This window comes from Nannospalax galili, unplaced genomic scaffold (assembly GCF_000622305.1).
Source record: "Nannospalax galili isolate Female #2095 unplaced genomic scaffold, S.galili_v1.0 scaffold89, whole genome shotgun sequence".
Lineage (NCBI taxonomy): Eukaryota > Metazoa > Chordata > Mammalia > Rodentia > Spalacidae > Nannospalax > Nannospalax galili.
The window spans coordinates 463,747-469,032 of NW_008359211.1; the positions used below are offsets into that span (position 1 = coordinate 463,747).

Consider the following 5,286-nt stretch of genomic DNA (forward strand, 5'->3'; position numbering starts at 1 on the left):
CTGGAGTTAAGGACGGTTTGTAGCTGCCATGTGGGTGCTGGAAATCGAACCCAGGTCCTCTGCAAGAGCAATCAGTGCTCTTAACTGCTGAGCCATCTCTCCAACCCCAAGAACTAGATTTTTAAATTTGCAATTTTAACATATTGGAAAGCAAACTTTTCAATCAAAGTCACTATGAATGGTCTTTGATTTTCTCCAAAGCTCCATGGGTCGGGGTGGGTGTGGCATTCAGAAGCTTACCTAGACATGCCACTCATCAGTCACTAGGTATCTCAGAACCCCTGTTTTCTCATGCATGAGAGGAATGTTTCCCAGAATAAATATTATACTTACTACTACTAGTGATTTATTATTAATAAATTTCGCACTGATGAACTGCACATCAGTTAGGGAACGCACTCCGAAGTGTAAAGTGAGTACAGAGATAAGAAATGATAGCCTGATGGTCCTCAGAGCTACCTGCAGAGTAGCAGAGAGGAGAAAGGGCACACACACACACACACACACACACACACACACACACACACACACTCAGACTAAGCATGACTCAGCACAGCCAGCTCATGGAATTTCCCGGTAGCCTCAGCCTGAGCCTTGGATGTCATGTATCATGTCCTTCAGGACAGGAGCTCTCTCGGGAGTCTGGCCCAGCCCACGCTCACACAGCTGAAGAAATGCGCTTCCAGTATAGCCTTGCCACATCCCAGGCCTGGCAAATCTGGGTAAATCTGGGCAAGGAGGTAACAGGAAAGCTACAGGCTGATATGGGCCAGGAGGACCTGGGGTTCTGCCTTCCGGCATGACACTTAACAACAGCCCACAGCTGTGTCCCTCTGAGATCCCCAGGGGAAAGCCACAGAGGAGGGAGGCCCCAGCTGAGATAACAGAGCCTTAGTTACCGTAACTAAGGCAAGCTCTGGGGAAGGAAACAGGGCCTTGGGAACTGATGAGAGAACAAGCTTTGACAAACCAAATGACCTAGGACAGGGCCCTTCTTGGTGACTCATTTTCTTTTCTAATCGATGGATTTGGGGGAAGCCATCAGTGAAAGATGACGACCTTAAAAAACAATGGGGTGGCATCCTAGATTCTGCTAGTGAACTTTCTTTGGGCTTCAGTTTCTTCTGCTCTAGCTGGTTTGGGGGTACTTTAACCTAGCACCTCTACCTCTGCTGGCAGGGATGTAAGCAAGAGAAATTTATCCAGTTCTATCAACTAAACCTTAGAGAACAGAACCAGCAGAGAGAAGAGGGTGATGGAAACGGGGTAGAGTGGCACAGTGGCACACATCCACATATAGGCTTCCACTAGAAGCCCATCCACCCTTTCTCCATCAACTTTCTAAGGAGACTCTGTGGTAGAGTTGAAAACACCCACTGTCAAGGTCAGACAAGTGGAGTGTGGAAGACCTCAAAATAGCCCAAGTCATGGGTCAGGAAGAGTGTCCTGAGAAAATCCCTCCACAGTGGATGGAAAACCAAGAAAAATCCCTGAACAAGGGAATCTCCACTCTACAATGAACACGAGCTCTAGGTAAAGCTGTCACAAAGTCCCCAGGGTTCCTAGCTGAGCAATAGGCACAGTACCTGCCTTCACTGGAAGGATAGAACATTACTGGCATTCATGAAAACTAGAAGGAAACCAGCCTAGAGACAGAAGTGGGGCCCAGTTCAGTGCCTTGGAATTCAGGCTGAGCAGATGCAACTACATCTCCGGCCACCTGCAACCTAGGAAAATCCCCACTGTCAGAGCCTTGAAAGAGGCAGGTGATAGAGGACAGTTCTGCTGGGTACTAACTAGGGAAAAGAAGGGATAATTTTGCCCCCCATTCCCTTGTCCTTGTGCCCAGCAGAGGTTAGAGAAGTGGGTCAAGTGTTTCTACAACTAACTGGTAAAGCGACCTCTCATGCCACAGCTGCATGCTTCTCCAAGCCCCCATAGCATCCTGGCCAAGATGCAGGCTTCCACAAGCTCTGAAGAAGCAGTCTCCTAGAGGATGCTCAGAGAGGATGCTTCCTGTAAGTTGCTACCACCCACCGTGCTCCAGTCCAGCTTCCCAAGTCTACCTTTCCAGAAAAATGGCCTCCTGCTGCAGCTGGCCAGCTGCCAGCTGAGGCCAGCAGGGAGCCAGATGTCATATTCCTGTGAAAACCCAGAAAAATGCAGATGCCCTGATAAAAAAGAGATTTCCCAAAAGCCAAGACTGAACATGAGACATGATGTGTGTGCTAGGACTACAATGGCCACAAAGACTGCCATGACCCCAACGGTGGCCTGGGTTCAGGCGCAGGACTTACCCTTAGTGTGGTCAGCTCTCCAAAAGGCAGATGTTAATCTGAAGTAAAAGAAAAAAAAGAAGCGTTATTCTCATTGCTCCAGGCTTGGAAAAGCTAGGAGTGTCAAGAACATGGGTTTGGCACCTCCAGAACCACCTGTTCCACAGGGGCCACCATGGTGCCCCAGTGCTGCTGTCCAGCTGCCTCAGCCCTACCCCTCGCTGCTCTGCCACCCACTCATCTGAATGGAGGCAATAATGCTCCCTCACAGGCTCTAGGGGCAGCTAATGAAATAACACTTAACAAGGGGTACGCTCTGGCTGGGTCTCTTGGCACATGCCTACTGGTAACTCCTGCTACTTGGGAAGCTGAGGCAGGAGAATCAAATTCAAAGCTCCTGCCTTGAAATACAAAGCTAAAAGAAGAGCCAGGCGTGATGGCACACGCCTTTAGTCCCAGCACTCAGGAGGCAAAGGCAGGAGGATCTCTGTGAGCTCAAGGCCAGCCTGGTCTACATAGTGAGTTCCAGGACAGCTGGGGCTACAGGGAGACCCTGTCTCAAAAAGACCAAAGAAAAGGCTAAAAGAAGGCTGAGAGGTAGCTCGGGGGTAGAGTACTTGCTTAGGTTCAATCATCAATAGTGAAGGGGAGAAGAGCAGGTGCTGACGTTGGCCAACATGCAGTAAGCATTTAAGTGCAACCCTTGTCCGGACCCACCACACAAGAAGTTCTAGAAGCAATTCCTGATTCCTCTAAAGTGCATTCTCCCCCCACCCACTTCCATCCAGCCCCAGATGCATTTTCTCCAGGCAACTGCCTCTAATCTTCAGAGCTACCTGCGCTCCTGATTCTGGGATGCTGGCCTATCTCACTGTGCAACTTGACACTAATGAAGCACTGTCTTACGTGACCTGGGACATGTCTTCTATTTCTCCCCATCCTTTCTTGCCAAGGCTCCTCTGTGCCATGCCTAAGAATGCACCCCAGTGTTCATGTGTTCAGGCCCCAGGAAGCTCACAGGGAGTGTGAGGCCACCGTGAGTTTATGGAGTACTTCTTTTCCAAAGGCCACCTGTGAGGTAGCTCAAGCCACTGGGCAATAAGCAGCAAAATGTAGACACAGACCAGCAAGCTCATGTGTTCACAGAAAACCACCTGCCCCAATAGATTATGTCAAACTGAAACTGAATGTTCGGGGCATTCGATTCAATGAAATATTTACTGAGTGTGTGCCTTGCACAGGGATCCATGCCAGAAGGCACAAGCTCTGCCCCCAAAAGTGCCAAAAAAACAAGTTAAGCTGTTATGAACTAACATTAGAGGCAAAAGTGGGGGTGAAACTTGAGTGGCATGCCAGCAGGGGCCCAGAGCCCAGGGCCAGTTGCAGCCATGCCATTTCCGAGCTGTGACTGGTGAGTTATGTCACCTCTCTATATCAAAGCCCCTGTCACAAAGTGAGAGTGTGTACAGAATTTTTTTTATTATTAAAATCATCATCATTATATTAAAAGAGAGAGCCCACACCCAACAGAATAGATTTGGCAAGCTCAATTCAGGAAAGCCCCAAGTCTTGAGGACTAGTTCAATTTTGATAGAGCTGCTGGGTGTGGTGGTACACGCCTTCAGTCCCAGCACTCGAGGCAGAGGCAGGCGGATCTCTGTGAGTTCAAGGCCAGCCTGGTCTAAATAGTGAGTTCCAAGCCAACTGGAGCTACAGAGAAACCCTGTCTCAAAAAGACCAAAAATAAAATTTTTTAAAAATTTCTTGATAGAACAAGAGGAAGTGCCCTGCAGAAACAAGAGCAGAGGAGGGACACTGAGGTAGGGTGTGAGGAAAAACCAAACAGTCTCAAAGGGGGCTGAGGAAGAGGTGACCTGTGAGGTCAAGGGAGTCAATGGAAGAAATAGCCCAAAGGGGAGGGCAAGGTGTGGGGGTGGGGATCTCCCTATGTACTTGAAACTCCTTATGTAACCCTGGCTGGCCTCAAATTCTCAACCCCCTTGCCTCATCTGCCTGAGTGCTGACACTGCAGGCATGAACTATGACACCCGGCCACTTCAGAGTCTTGAATCCCAAGCTGAAGTTTCCCATTCAATAAGAAATGGTTATTTTCTCTGCCACTTTCCCATCTGCCACTCTCAGGCCCTCCTCCTTTGGTAAGCCACCCAGGTGAGGTCTCAATGAGCAGGTTCAAGTGCAAAGAATGCCTCCCAGATGAGAAACCAGCCCCAGGGCACTTTCTCCACAAGGCGGGCCTCTAACCCTCAGGAGCAACCTGTACTCCAGATCTGCAGACACTGGTGCTGTCTAAGAGAACAACTTCACACTGAAGGAGGGGCAGTCAGGCACTTCTGAAATACAAAAAGTCGGGGGCCAGCCAAAAGAGGTGAGGTAGTACCAGAGACAGCTGAAGAGAGCGCGCAACTAGTTTTTTCCAAATATACTGACCAAATGAAGCATCGAGTTCAGGCAGAAGAGTGCTCCAGAGTAACAGAACTCCTTCCCAGTGATATCCGCCAGTCGCTGCCACCACCCCAAACTGACTTCTTCCCTTCTTCTCCCTTCTTCCCTCATTGGTTCTCACCTTGAGTCATTTCCTACTAATTTATCCCAAACATTTATGACACACCCTCTTGTTCCCAGGACAGTGCTAGGGACTGTGAGGACACAGCAAGTTGGGACACAGTCTGTTAGGAGAGCATGCACCCAGCACAGCATCTGACTACAAGGGAGACAGAAAGAGGAAAGGAAAGGAAGACCTCAGTGTGTGCCTGTAATACCAGCACTTGGGAGGTGGAGGAAATCGGGAATTCAAAGCCCGCCTCTGCTACATAAGACCCTACCTTTAAAAAGAAAAAGGAGCTGGGCTTGGTGGCACATGCCTTTAATCCCAGCACTCAGGAGACAGAGGCAGGCGGATCTCTGTGAGTTCAAGGCCAGCCTGGTCTACATAGTGAGTTCCAGGACAGCTGGGGCTACAGGGAGACCCTGTCTCAAAAAGACCAAAAAA

The 5,286-nt window shown here is 49.3% G+C and overlaps 1 protein-coding gene across 2 annotated transcripts in view; it reads right to left on the minus strand.

The window, feature by feature from the left end:
* The window catches only part of Pc (pyruvate carboxylase), a 121,276-nt gene that overhangs the window by 113,516 nt on the left and 2,474 nt on the right, over positions 1–5,286 (minus strand). For both annotated transcript variants that reach the window (XM_008822868.2, XM_029558554.1), the window contains exon 2: positions 2,298–2,335. The gene's annotated coding sequence lies outside the window, so the exon portion shown is untranslated. The remainder of the gene's footprint in view (positions 1–2,297; positions 2,336–5,286) is intronic.